A 16,298-nucleotide genomic window follows, 5' to 3' on the forward strand; every position below is an offset into this window, starting at 1 on the left:
CTGCAGCATCTAGAAATCGTTTCTGAACCAAGCATTCATCTGTGGTCCTAGCTAAGAACAGGGTGCTATCAAAGAATACACAATAATGATCAGAGATTGGGATTTGAGACACTGAAACATTATCAATGGCTAGCCCTTTTGACACAACCAGATCAAGAATGTTGCCATGCTGGTGTGTAGCCTCTGTGACATGTTGAGTGAGTTCAAGGCTGTCAAGCAGATTTATTAATTCCATTGCTTTAATATCGGTGCTGTTGTTGATATGAATGTTGAAATCTCCATTTAAGATGATTCTGTCATAACTGCTGGCCATAAGAGCAGCCAGATCAGAGAATTCTGTGAGAAATAGAGATAGCTGTTTTGGAGGCCTGTATATTGTTAAAATGAGTACTGCTTGATCAGCCTTAAGCACAAGTGCAAGATACTCGAAAGATAAAAACGTACCCAGGTCCACCTTTGTGCAGTTAAGCTGTTTTGAATAGATGGTGGCGACTCCGCCCCCTCTCTTTCCCTGTCTCACTGACTGATAGAAGTTATAACCTGGTGGGCATGACTCAGTTAGAGTCACATTGCTATTTAGGTCTAACCAGGTTTCTGTTAAAAACAAAAAATTCAATTTATGATTTGTAATAAGATCATTAATTAAAAATGATTTGTTGGTTAGAGATCTAACATTTAGTAAGGCTAATTTAATAGACCTAGTGACAGGGACTAAGGCAGTGTGTGGCAGACAGGGAATGGATATCAAATTTGTGGGGGTTACTGTGCACGTTGATGACTCTCTATAAGGTCTTTTACTAATCACAACCTGTATGGGCAGCACTGTAGGGGAGGGTCTTTGAGTTATTGAAGGCCCCACAGGGTAATCACTGGCTCTCCACTTGATACTTGATACTAGAGGTAGGAGGGTTGATGGTATAAGTGACCGACAGGGGGAGCTAGTGGAAGGAAGCGTGCTATGTGATGTTGCTGTCGACGGAGAAGAAGATTCCAGGGAGGGGGTGTGGGATGTAAACAGTCAATCACGTGGAGAAGACTGTATGCTATGCTGTATGTTATCCGCTAGCATTCGGCTACCCATCCTGTTTGGGTGAATTCCATCTGTCTTTAAAAGGGAGGAGCGGTTCCAGAAGAGATTAAAATTGTCGATAAAACCTATATCGTGAGTTCTGCATGCAGACTGGAGCCAGGTGTGCAGGCTGAGGATTCTGCTAAAACGACCCGTCCCCCGGTTCAGAGTGGGAATGGGGCTGGATATAAAAACTGACTTTCCAGTAGTGCTTAAAAAGTTAAGAAGGTGGATAAAATCCTTCTTGGTCAGCTCAGACTGCCTCCGAGCTGCATCGTTTGTTCCCACGTGGACAATCACTCGCTGTGTAGAGGATGGGAGTGAACGGAGCAGCCCCGGGAGTTTATCCAGAATGACAGGGGCCGTGGCTCCTGGGAAGCATTGGGTGGCAGCGTTAAAGAAACGGACGTTTCTGATTATTGAATCGCCAACAATTAATGTAGTTGGAGAGAAGAGGGGACGAGGACCTGACGACTGTGGGCTCTCTGAGCTCAAGGGTGCACATTCAGCCTCCGAGCTGTGTGCTGACGCCGTTGGCCGAGGGTGGTGCATCCGAGCCGGCGAGCACGGTGGCGGGGCAGCAGCATCTGATATATATATATATGTACTTGATTATTACTTGATTATTACATTAATCAACAACCATTTGGATAATTGATTCATTTGTTTGAGTATTTTTTTTTAAAGATAAAACATTTAAATTATCTGATTCTTGCACTTTAATGTGAATCTTTCTTGGTTTTGATCTCAGCTTGGACTTTCAGAAACACTGATCGACATTTTTTTTTTACAATTTTCTGACATTTTATGGACCAAATAACTTATTGATTAATTGAGAATGTGACTAACAGATTAATTGATGAGGAAAATAATTTCTACAGGAAAGGCATGCAAAAATACGTCCGAACATGTGGAGCTCCACATATTTGTACCTGCTTTTCAAGTGACAAGAGTGTGACAGGTTTAATTAATGGATGAATATAGAGATTAATCAACAGATTAACGCTCATATATACTTGCTTTTAACTACGCGTTCATGTGCGCAAGCAGTGTGCCTCGTTTATCCTGCGTCCATTTGGAGCGTCAGTTTTCACGTCCTCAGGAGTTAATGCTACGCATTCGCAAGATGCATGGCTGATAGGGTCAGTGTAGGGGCAGAATGCAGTGACAGGGTCAGTAGATATGTCACCAGCAACAACAATTGTGGAAAACTTTGAGGACAGGCTCACGGAACAAGTCTGCAACTACCCTCATCTTTACGCCGTATCTTTGTTGCTACACAGTGACAAACATGCCTGGCACATCAGCTGGTGACACTTAAGTTCAGTTGTGGCAGGTGACATCAAAACGTGTTGAAAGAAATGGAAACAGGCTCGAGACCGCTATGTATGTGCATGGGGGAAGATGATGGAAAAATCTAATTCTTTTTCTTCTTTCATTTGTTTTTACGGGTGGTTTATGGTCTGAGTTCTCCGTTGTGCCCTCTAGTGGTGCTTTGCAGTAACACGCGTTACAGCCACGTCGTGAACAGTTCGCTTCACTACACTACACACAGCTAGTTGTCTACACAAACACATGGTCAAACAGCAAGTATGTCTCCAGCCTGACAGCCTCGACACTGAAAATAATCTATACTTGCAGCCTTAAAGTACATCATTATAAGATCATTAGTTGTATTAGTCTCAAATATGACACATTTTATGCCCAGGTTTATGAAGGAAAAAAAGGAATAGTGTGAAACAGTCAGCCTAATCAGTCTATGGCTAAATGCAAGTGAATCCCATTCCATGTCCTGTCAGGTCCAGCAACACACTCATTGTGAAATACACTATTTCATTTCTGTCACTAAAATACAACAGAAGGAAAAGCGCAATTAGCAAACACATGGCAAATATACCTAAACAAAAGAATAGGTTGATTGCCAATAACTCCCAAAATAACATATATGACCACTGGAGAGTACTGGCAATGGGCGTACTGGATCTTAAATACTTGATGTAAGTCATGTGACATATGTTAAACACGTGGTTCCATGCAACCAACCCTGAAATCAGAGTCTCCCACCTACAAGATATCCTGATTGGCCACTTCAAATCTATGAAATTTGCAGAGCTCATTTTTTCATTACAGGAGGGTTTAGATCTGACCCATACTCAGACATTTTTGTATTGTCAAATCACTTGTATTTTAATTAAACACATTTGATAGGCATATTTATAATTTGCAACAAGATATGTTTTGCTGTGTTTGTCCTCTTGGTCTGAGGACGTTGCTGACTTTGCCCTGGTGATAATTTTATCTTATTGGAGCTGCTCATTGTTGACTTGAGATACATTATTTAATAATCAAGGCTGTGACTACATGAATGTGTAGTCAGTGATGATGAAATTATTCAGAGCGACTATTAAATATGAGTTGGTGATGATGGAGTAGAGGAGGACAGGCTCATTTATCTGATAATGATGTTAACAATAACTTTAAGTAGTGACAAATAGTCCTATATAAAAGACATTATTGAACTGATGAGTGTGGTGTGCACGTGTTTAGTCTCTCCTTCATGCTGTGTCCATCTGGTGTGTGTGTGTGTGAGAGACAGAGAGAGACACTGAATGGGAGTGTGGTCGATGAGGCTGCCATCCAGTCCAAAAGGCCAATGATCCTCTCAGTAGGTGGATGTCCTGATTGTGGGATGGAGTTGTCATTAGTCATTGTCCTGGCTGCCTCCCTCCCCACCAGCCTCTCATTTGTGTCCCATCTCCCTGGCCAATCATATGGCCATTAGTCTTCATTTCTCCTTTTATGGCCAGGACTCGCTTGGTCCAATCAGCTCCTGCTCTCATTTTCTTCACATTGGTTTTTATCTACAGAATCGACAGAGCTGGCAGCCCTCCAGCCACATACTTCCCCATCACTTACTGAGCCCTAATAACACACACAGAGAAATACACACACACACAGACAGAGAGAGAGAGACTTCCAAACATCTAAACATTAAAAATATGTCATCCTTAATAAGATACCTCCTATGGAGTCAAGGTTCTCTTACTGACCAGAAAACAAAGTTGTTAATAAGTAGTAGGATACAGAGACAGGTTGGAGATTTAGTGTCATATTTTGCTGATAAATAGCTGTTTTGAAGAACTAATATGATTAGTTGAGGAAAACCCCAAAAGGTGGAGCCAAAGAACCGCAATTTAAGTACAACTGTGTAGGACAGTCTCCAGCAATGTTTCAGCTAAATGAAAAAGGCAATCCTGGATACTTTTCACAGGATGACTTTTGTAAGATATTTTGAAGTCCGGCCTGGAATCACCGGACAAATTCACACATGTGAGTCTTAATTCCAAGAGGTGTTATAAACACGCGTGCCTCTGGACACAACTGGATAGATCTACAACCAATAAGAGCAACGAAACATGTGATGCAGCAGTGCTTACTGTGTGTTTCAAGCAGGAGACTGTGGCATTGGATGGATCCGCTGACTGGACAGCAAGTGGATGGACCTACAACCAAACAGATCAGTGACTCGTGTGGCATGTGACTTTTCAAACCTGGACCAGTAACGCTCGTCTGTGATTGGCCTGATTGGATACAAGGCTATTGGACTTTTGTCTGAATGAAACAGGGGACAGACGAATGAAGACATGAGCTCAGCAGATTCATCTGGTTCCATATCAGAGCAAATGTTTGCATTTTCATGTTTCACCCTACAGGTCATAATGCTCAGTAATCAGAAGTGGAAAAAGTACACAGATTCTTTACTCAAGCAGAAATACTGATTCAACTTCTTTACTTAACTGTAAGTGAAAAAGTGCAGGTTCTGAAATGTACTCAAAGTATAAAAGACGTCCTCTGAAGGACATCTACTGTTTCTGCGCAAAGCTAACTGAACCTCACCTTCTCTCCATGATTGAGTTGCCCCGAGTCTGTCTGTTTCGTCTTGTCTTTTTCATCATGTCTGTCTCATGTCTTCCATGACATTTTTGTGTTATTATGTCTTTTAATGTAATTTTTGTCTTGTATGTTTTATTGTCTTAACACCGTTTGTGTCTTGTCTTTTATGTTGTCATATTGTGTCATTTTCATTTTATGTCTCTTATGTTGTTACCTCATGTCTTCTAGGTCATTTTCATCTTGTCACGTCATTTTCATTTTGTTATGTCTTTCACATCATTTTTGTCTTATTTCTTTCACATTTTACATCAAGACATTTTTGTCTTGTTGTTTTCATATTTCAGTAATTTTTGTCTTGTTAGATCTTCTTCATCTTGTTTTGTCTTTTACATAATTTTTTGTCTTATCTCTTTTATGTTGTTTTCATTTTGTCTTTTATGTCATTTTTGTCTCATGTCTTTTACAACAATTTTGACTTGTTATGTCATTTTCGCATTTAGGTCAATTTTGTTTTGTTGAATTTCTTCTTTCGTCTTTTTCATCTTCTTTCATCTTTTACATCATGTCTGTCTTATGTCTTTTACATAATTTTTCATCTTGTTATGTAATTTGTAATTTTCTACTGAAGTGCACTAATGAAGTCTGTACTTGTATTCTCACCTCTGTCAGTGAAGCAGTTGCTCCACCATGGCAGACTTCACAGCTCCAATTAATGTGGTGACGTTGGACTAGATGCAGACAGAGCGGGTCTCAGTCACCATGGAGAGGGAGGCCTTTATCCAAAAGTGGAGGAACTTCACACTGAGATTAAACATGTGGAATTCTGCACATATGTCCCGACTGGAGCCCTAATGAGTGAGTACACATGCTGACTGGTACTGGTAGTTGGCTGTATTCTACACAAGCTGCATCTAGTATGTCAGAGTAATACTGAATGTCTTCCCTTTTCAGACCCAAACAGAGCAACATACAAGGACCTTGAGATCAGGCACAGGCTCGACATGTGGCACGGTGCCAAGAGCCAAGCGAAATAGACTTCAGCGGCATGATTTACTACCTATGAGCATGTTTTCTTTGTGCAGAAAACACTGTTCTTTTTGTTATCAAGATTTCTCAAGGCTGCACTGAAAATAAAAGGCATCCTTCTCACCTGGTTTGAAAGGCATGGCCAACTTTTTCTGGTGGTGCTGCAAGAAGGCAGTTTTTTTGTACATTTTTTTTCTTTTTCATTGTTTAATGTGATCATGCAGACTTTGGTGTATCATATTTGTTGTTGTGCCAGCTGCACAACTAAAACAAATTCTGTTTAGAGACTTAATTACAACTAATGCACTACGAGGCTATGTTTTTTTAACTTAGTCGTGGTGCACGTTTCCAGTGGTGGTCCACTACTGACTTAATGCTAAGGAAAGAGGCCACTCAGTTGAGTGCAAATAAGCAAATCCTTCAACAGATGATGAAGCACCTACTGCAATGTCACCACAACTGCCAGATGCAACCAGCAGAGATTTGCAAAGTTCCACCCACATTAACGTGACCTCCACATATGTTGTCCGGAGCTGAAACAAGATCTCAAGCTGGTTCTCACTGTACATGTGATTCGAGTGAATCATTTCCACATTGAAACTGTCTTCACCTAGAGACTAGTTTTACAGAGGAGGACAGAGGACTGATAGAGAGCTGAACATTATGATGTCACAGTGAAGCTGACCTTTGACCTTTTGGATATAAATGTATTTGTGTGTAATTTTGTCATAATTAGCATATTACATCTTGAGTTATGGCCAAAAATGTATTCAGAGATCATTGTGACCCTTGACCTTTAGCCACCAAAGTCTAATCAGTTCATCTTTGAGTCCAAATGAACATTTGTGTCGAGTTTGAAGAAATTCCCTCAAGGTGTTCTTTAGTTTTGCTTTCACAAGAATGGAATGGCTTGAAAATGCCTCTGGTCATAAAAGGCATTTAAAAAAAAAACTCAAGTTTTTCAAGAATTCTGAATCACAGAAGTCCCTCAGCATGCAGTCATGAGTGAGCACAAAAATAATTAGTCTCATCGGTCCAGTGCCATTTGAGATTAGCTTTGGACACACTCACTCACACATATATACACGGAGGTGATTGCATGATCCCAACAAAACAATAAACTTAGAGACACAGAAAGAGAACAAATCAGGTGAACAGTGTCATTGATTTCTACTACAGTAAGGCACTTCAGATTGGAATCATCCAGCATGTCTGTGGTAGTCACACTTGTGCTGTTAGAACCTGCCGTTATGACCACGTGGAGGACTTCAGCCACAAAGAATCCATCCAGGAAAACGCTGTCAAAGTGGTGGCTGAAGAATGCACACAAATACTTGACCTTATGGTAATTTTGTTTGACAAATGAATGCATTCAAAGCGTGTGTTGAACGTCCTCACAGATCGACTGTTGACCTCGAGGCACTCCAGAGCCACGTCCTGATGTGAGCAGGGAACACTTTGCATTCTCACCAACAGTCTGCAGAGCCAGAGGTCTGCCTGCTGCCCGAGACTACAACTTCCACCTGAGCAGACCGCTTCATGAGTTTATAAGTGTTTATAATAGCATTACAAACACATGTATTTAGGTCAGCTTTTAAACCTTTTATATCATTGTTAAACTTTTACTAAGGTTTTGTTGTTGCTTTATTAAGATTTCTACATACTTCATTATGCATTTATTAGCAGTTAACTATGCACTTAATTAATGAATAGTTAGCTATACACTTTGGGGGTATTGGATCTAAAGTGTAAACAATGCATATTAAGGTTAATAAATCCTTTATTATGCACTTATTAACAGTTAACTATGGATTTTGGGATAGTGGAGCTAAAGTGAGAACACTGTTTGGAAGGACTGGTTCTTAAGTGTGAACAATACTTATTAAGGTTAATTAATCCTTTATTTTGCACTTGTTAACAGTTACCTGCAATATTTTGTCATTATTACTATTACACGCTCTTTCCTCAACTAATAATTGCTAATAAATGCATAATAAAATATATAGAAATCTTAATAAAGCAACAAAAATGCTTAGTAAAGCTAAACCAGAAATCAATCAAATCAAACTTACTACGAGCTGAATGAACATTTTGTCATAATGAAACTTTAAGTTAAGACACTTAAATTAGTGCAAATTCTACTTATCTTTTAAACTGCAAGTTCTTATGGTGAAAGATGGGACTAAGCAAAAAGTACATCAATAAGTGTGAAAGAAATCTGACAACACGAAGCCTGAGACAATGTACATGCAAAAAACAAAAATAACCAAATTTAAGAAAAAGAAAAAAAAAACAATAAAAAAACAGATAGAGCCAGTTCACTTTCCTTTTTGACACTGGCAGAGTCATATAACTTAAAACGTACTTTTTGCGCATACAAAGTGTGTCGCTCACTTTTCTGCATAACACAAACACTGTAAAAGACTAACACCACACATTTAGCTTCTATCTCACCTCCTGTGGGAGAATGTATCTAAGTACATTTACTCAAATACTGTACTTGGAGGTACTTATATTTTATGTTATATTTCTACTTCACTACAAAGTCAAATATTTTTTTTCTCCACTCTATCTATCTGACAGCTACTACGTGTTACTTTCACTCAGGTCAGGTTTTGAATACAGGGCTTTTACTTGTAGTGAAGTATTTTTCACAGTGTGGTATCAGTAGTTTTACTGAAGTAAAGGATCTGAATACTTTTTTCCACTGCTGCTCACCTCTGTAGCTTCCTCTAAGTTCATCTGGTCTAGAAATACATTATTTTTAGTGACTTAACAGAATTTTCTGTCTCCACTCTAGCCTGTTAAATTACACTTTCCATCTGTTGCACAAGGTTTCTGTTCGCTCATTCAACAACTTCTCATTGCGGAGCATTAAATGTCAGATGTATCACTCGCTCTCTGATGCCACCCAGAGGCTTGTTGTGTGTAAACTATTAGCTTTTAGTTGCATGCTGAGGGTGTAGGTAATGTGCCCTCCAGAAAGCTCCTATCTCTTGTACTAAGAGGATCGAACTGCACATGTACAACTTTTAGCGAAAAGAATTTCCACCACAAGCCAAAAATATGTCACCAATCAGTAACTTTAGACAACGTAAAACATTTTTAATCTGCATTTTATTGTTGATTATCTATTTTACTGAGTAAATACACAACATTTGCTGCAACAGTATATATTTCAAAGTAGTTATGTCTTATTCAGTTCAGTTCTAGGATATGGGGAGAGGTGGATCGGCACCCTGATGCCCTCTGTTGGTCAGCTGCCACTGCCGTCAGTTTCAGTGGTACATCAGGACACACACAGCCCAGACAGCACACAGTTCTCTTACACACAGGACACAGTCAAATAATTGCACTGCAGTGTTCATGTGACTGGTCCCAACAGAAAGATTCCCAAGTCACTGGGTCCCAGAACAAGAAAAAACTGAATGAAAGTGTTTGTGAGACGGAGAGGAGGCCGAGTCCATCAAAATGTTGCCTTCAGAGACCTGGTGACCTTTCAGATTCATGAATGCCATTGTAATGGCTGACTGAAGGAAAGAAGCATGCGTGTGTTATTTCAGATTCCTTCTTTGACATTAAAGTTTGCCGCTTGGTAAACTTGCCACTTTGATTTTTGTGGATCTTCACATCTGCAACCTTTGAGGCATTTTTCATTCTTGTTTTTATGTCCCTTCAGAGCAACATATTTGCATAGCTGAAAGCCTCTGTCCGACACAACGTTTTCAACGGCGTAACTTAATTTCTCACGTCTGACACAACAACCATGGTGAAATGAGAAATGGATCTTAAATTGAAATTGTATTTTTCATTACGCCTTCATACACTCGGCACAGATGGAGAGAGGTTACAGGAGCAAATGTCACTTATTGTTTCCACTGCATTCTCTTTTTTTTTTTTTTTCGTCTAACACTCTTCATTATGGCTTTATTTGTTTGAGAGATGCAATCGTTGCGTATGAGCTCTGTTTTCTCAGCCTATGGAGCGGCTGCTCTGAGGGGACTCCGCCAGCCGCTCACAATAAATGAGATGTGGCATGGCAATCTGTGGTAAGAGGCTCAGGTCATAATAAGTGCCCTCATACATAAATTACCTAGTTAATGCACAGCTAATCATCCAGCCAGACCCGCTGGCCATGTGTATGTGCAGTTACGCTGCATGAAATAGGACTGACATCAGCAATCAGACTATAATGATGGAGGTCTACATGTGTCTCTACAGGCAACTCTGTCAGCTACTTACAGGATACATGCATCCACAAAGCAGACCATAATTGTGCTCACAGTTTATTATATACAAATTCTCTTAACTGTACGTCTGTGTATCCATCTAAAACAGTCATTCCCAAAGACAGGGTCGTGACCCACAGGTGGGTCACAGAAAATGTTATTTTGGTCACTAAATAAATGAGAGACTATGGATGAAATTCTGCAAAATTTAAGATTTAAATCTGCAGTACACCTTTTATAAAGCATTTTAAATGGGTACACTGTTTAATAGATGAGTGGAAAAAATGAGAGCTTGTTAATAAATGCACTTATTTTGTCTCATTTATGAAGCAGGCTAACATGTCCTACACTGTAAGAACAAAAACGTTTTCAAAATTTCAAGGCAACTTACTTCAATAGTTTTTTTTAGATAATTTACTTTTCTTCTTCTTTAGATAAACTGGAACGAGTTTAAGAAAAACCTCAAAAACGTATGTAAAAATGATTGACTTCACTCACAGCTCACTGTGAATCATTTTTGAAATAGAGGCTCTTTTTCTGAGTTTCTAAACTTCAAAGATTCAATTTTATCTAAAGCAAAAAGCAAACTGATTCAAAAGTAAAAAAAAAAAAAAAATCTATTTCAGTAATTTGTCCTGATATTTTTAGTTGGGGCAGACCAAGGACTAGGTGGAGGGATTATATTTCTGCCCTGGCCTGAGAACGCCTCGGGAACATCTGGGGTCCCCTGCTAGAACTGTTACCTCCGTGACCCAATTCTGGATAAGCAGTGTTGAAGATGGATGGATGGATGGATGGATGGATGGATGGATAGATGGTTTAGTTTAGTTTAGTTTAAATAGAGAGGGACACACGGTAAAAAAAAAGGCTAAAAGGCTATTTTTCACCCAAAGTGTTAACTGGCTTCCTAAAATGCAGTGGTGACATATGCAGACAAGCAGGGCATATAAACATATATAGAATGACATTGCACATAAGTATTGCAAATAAGCAGGACATAAATAGCAGAGAGTTTAGTGCTGGTTTGTGTGTATCAGTCATCCAGTGTTTTAACTGGTTACTGACTGATCTGTAAATGTTTAGTTGTCTGATGTGGTTTTGAATTATCGCCCACGCTCTCAAACCTCTGACAGACCAGGCTGACGAGCTAAAGGCACTTTTCCACGATGAAACAGTGCAATCTCCTCTGATAGACCCCCTAGTGTTATGATTAGTATCGGTTCTAGCTACAAGGGGCCAATCTCAACAGGAGCTCCAGAGTGCTGACTAATGGCTCTCCAGTCCTGTTATCTTTTCAGATTTCACACTTTTCCAAAAGGCTGTTTTTTTTTTTTTTTGTTTTTTTTTTTGTTCTTGAACTACCCACTACTAGATGAGTATTTGGGTTGGATGTTCCACAACTGGCTAATCATCAGCACTACGTTTTTATGAAGAAGCACAAACTATAGAGTCATATCTTTGAAAAGCTTATGAGACAGGAAAGCAATACACGGTTTATACATCTTTTATATTGTTTTCATCTTCTTACATCAGTTTTGTCTTGCTATTTATTTTATGTCGCTTTTGTCTTGTTATCTCTGTTACATCTTTTGTCTTGTTTTTGTTTTGTTACATTGCTTTTGTCTTATTTTGTCTTGGTACATCTTTTACATCATTTTCATGTTGTTACATTTTTTTATGTTGTTTTCATCATTATGCTGTTTTCACCTTGCTACGTGTTTCACATAGTTTTCGTCTCATTAAGTCAATCTCATCTCGTTATGTCTTTTACGTCATTTTCTTTTTGCTATATATTGTTACATTGTTTTTGTCTTGTCAAATCATTTTTGCCTTGCTACATTTTTTCTGTTTTTTTTATCTTATTACATCTTTGACATCATTTTTGTCTTTTTAGATCTTTCGGTTCTTGTATTGTTATATGTTTTTTGTCTTACTGCATCTTTAATGCCATTTTTGTCTTGCTACTTATTTGTCATGTTGCATTTTTTAACTTTATTTTATCTTCTTCTGTCTTTTTGCACTGGCAAAACAAAAATAATCAACAACAATGAAATAATTACCCTCAAATGCGTTAAAAGTCAAGTGACAAGCTTGATATTTGTGTCAAACACAGATACCTGAAAACTCTATTTAAGTACAGTAACAAAGTATTTGTACTTAGTTACTTCCCATCTCTGTGCAGAATGTTATCATTTTTTCATTTTATTCTCCTTCTCAACAAGTCTGAGGTAAATGGTAGAATAACAGTGTTCATGTTACAAACTAATTGATCAGGAACGTGCATGAGGATGGTGACCTCTGCGTTGACACCACCGCTATGTGAGACACAGATGGTGCAAGCTCAGAGCTTCACCCAGAACTCCCCTTCACCTCTCAGGACACATAATCAGCACAGACATTCCTTGGCCACAGCTCCAAAAAAGCCCAACAAAGACTTCTTTCTCACAGACAAGTCAAAAAATTCAAAGTGACACCACCTCTCCTCCCTCACACTGATGCCCATCATTGAAAGCATACTGATGTTATCTGTTACAGTCTGCTACTGCAGCTCTGACACCCACACACACACACAAAAAAATATAGCAGGCACACACCCAACACATCACTTATAGTAGCACTGTAGTATAATATCAACATGTCGAAGGACAACAAATTGTTTGCAGACCCAAACAATTATTATTACTATATGTTATCCTTATAACAAGTATTGTGTGTATCCAAATCCTGAAATATGTTATTCCTCTGTGCCATAAAGCTCCGTTGATGTCCACAGACATCAATGGCACATCAATGGCACTGGGTGACATGTTGCGTTATTAGCATGAACGCACACACGGGTAGTTCCAGTCTGGTATCCTCAATCTGCATACAAATAACATGACGATATTTGCAAATTGCCAGCAGGGCATACGCCAAAGTCCAATTTTGCATGCAGCTTATACACCAATCCTTTCCATTAGCTTCTGTGGAGTCATGTGACCTTTGTCTTCATGGTTAGCTTCAGTGTACTTAAAGGAGAAATCTGTTATATATTTACAGTATTAAATCATAAAGTGATGATGTGTCATCAGATATAATGGAAATATTTTAAGTTGAAATATGCATTGTTCCCCTTTGAAATTCCTAGGTTTGCATTATCTTAATTTGACTTAAGGTATTTCATTTATTCACACTGACTCAACATGATAGAACATTGTATTAAAATGCAACCCTTTACATTAAACCTACCTAATAAAATTACATGGAACATTTACATGTAATTAAAAATGCAGTGGGCTTTTGTTTTCAGGATGACAGGCTGAACTTTACATTGAGAGACGAGCAACAGTTATAAACAGCTGATCTACTTACAGCGGAGGACTCGTCATCACTTGTCAGTTTATGAGGCTGCATGTATCCTGCACTCCTGCGGAGCTCCTGCAGTCTCTGCCATGTCTGTGGAGGAGGGGACAGAGGAAACAACTCACTTCAATATTATTTGGATTTTTGCTATGGAAATGAAAAATAAAATCACTCAGATGATGGAATGTTGGAATGATGATGTCACAGCAATGATGACATCATAATTTGATGGATCACAGCCGTGTTCTGTTCCATCAGTGATGTAGCAAAAGTTTTCTTTCACTGGTTCATAAAAAGGTTCAAAGGTTTTACTGGATTGTAAGCAGTGTTGGGAATAATGCCTTACTCTACCTCCATTGTTTTTGTGATAACTAGTAGAGTATCTAGTTACTTTTGAAATTTTTCAACTGCTGGAGCAACAGTGTGGCGCGCTCACCTGCAGCTGCTGTGTCATCTGTAACAACCTTTGGCTGTAATAATGTCACACAAGGCCCAAAGAAAATAATGACTAAATGTAACATCTGCAGGGATTAACGGATGCTGATCGACCTCATCACACCTGGATGGTGAGTCACTTTATAAGTTCATATGAAAGTTAATGTTAGCACCTGTGGATGGTTAGCAAACATGACTTGCCCAACACTGGTGGATGCTGTGTCCGGTTTTCTGATGTGACTGTTTCTCATCTTCATCCAGTCTCTGGTGGAGGGACTTAATGAAATAACATTCCACACAGCTGTCACCTCTTCTAGTTGCTGCTACCTTCATGTGACTGTAATGCACACATAGGTTACATGATAATGACTGAAGCAACTCCATGACAACTGAGCAAACTCCTGCCACTGATGAAAGCCATGAGAAGTGGAAAATAATTAACCTCTACATATATATATGTGGTATATGTGCATATGGGCAAGTTTCGTCATTTAAAGAAACAGATCTGTGCAAATGGGAATTCCAGTCAGGTCGATAAATATGCAGTTCCCCAAATTTTCCTCACCATGCCACAGCCCCAGAGAAAAGTGAAGGAAAGTACCTTAAGAAGTACAGATCACACACACTGCCTTAAAATACAGTACAGCCCCACAGGTTTAACTTTTCGCATCTCCTCTCTCTCATCTTCTTTTCTCTCTGCCTCTGTGTTCATGTTCTTTGATAAATGCTCTTTTTTTCCCTCAGAGTTTCATCCTCAGCTTAGAGAAACAAACAGGCTGTCGAGGGTTGAATCTTCGGCTCTAATACATATGATCAAAGCAGCGTGCTGCAGGGAGCTCACATCAGTCAGTCACAGCTTTAAGCAGACAGACAGACAGACAGACAGACAGGTATGTCACATACACAGACAGACAGACAGACAGCAGAGCAGTGTCATCATGAAGGAAAACAGAGCACACATTATGCTGACACTGTCTGCTGACAGGAATATATCTTTATTTAAAGACATGGCAGCAGTCACGTCTGACAGGGTACTGGGTTCTCTGTGCATAATAGGTTATGAACTTTGAGCCTATTATGGAAAAAATATACAGTGAAAAATAGAACAGAAATGTAAAACAAAGCTGTCAGCACACTTCAGAATGATCACAACCCATAATTTGCTACTAATTACCGACCACACACATGTAATTCTAGCCATTTAACTGCTGTAGCAAGGATTAAAACCTCTGGAAAACTGGATTAAAATAATGAGACACCCAACTTCCCAAACTTTTCTTTTCTTTTCTTTTTTCTGGGAGGCACTTTTTGAAAATTACAAACCATTATGGCCAGTCACAAATGACCTTAGCGATAAATTCTGGGAAGAGTTGATAAATGAACATTCCTGACCAATTCTACTGCCATTTCTGTATATCCCTATACCTTCTTGATGCTTTATTGAAAATATATACACATGCTAAAACTTTAGAAATGGGAAATAATTTAATTTAAGCTGAGTTAAAAGGTCATTTCATTCTTTTTATTTCCTCTTATCAGGAAAACAATACAGGACATTTCAGTAGAAAAAACAGTATAACAAACAAACAAAAAAAAAAAAAAACAAAAAAAACCCCAGCACATTCCTGTCTTGACCAGTGGTTCTCAAATAGGTGTGTGGGGACCCACCTGGGTCCCTGGTGCTCTGCCACTGGGTCTGTGAAAAATTTTCAGATTCATTCTTTTAAATTATCATGATATATATAAAATATGGAATTATTTGTTTATTTATTGTCCTTTTTTAGTTGTTTATTTATCATCAGCTCAATGAACATTTTAGTTTTATACATACATATATACATACGTATATATATATATATATATATATATATATATATATATATATATATATATATACATATATATATATATATATATATATATATATATATATATATATATATATATCTTCCTCCCGCAAGTCAAGCACAGCATGTCACCCATTAAACCTGAAAAACAGTTTTTCATCATACATGTTTGACCAGAATTTATTTAACCTGTACTTTGATTATGCATGCAAACATTTGAAAGAAATTGTGAACAACAGTCACTGAAAAATTTTCAGATTTATTCTTTGAAATTATATGAAAAAATATATATATTTTTTTATTATTGTTTTTACAAAAGGCATTAGAGGTCAACAAATATTTTACTTTTGAAATTTTAAATAGTCATAGACTAACTCTTTATATATACATATATAGAGAGCGAGAGAGAGAGAGATACATGTACATGTGTGTATAATGATCTAACTCCACTCCTTG

The sequence above is a fragment of the Lutjanus erythropterus genome, chromosome 9, assembly GCF_056507025.1.
Source record: "Lutjanus erythropterus isolate fLutEry1 chromosome 9, fLutEry1.hap2, whole genome shotgun sequence".
Taxonomy (NCBI): Eukaryota; Metazoa; Chordata; class Actinopteri; order Lutjaniformes; family Lutjanidae; genus Lutjanus; species Lutjanus erythropterus.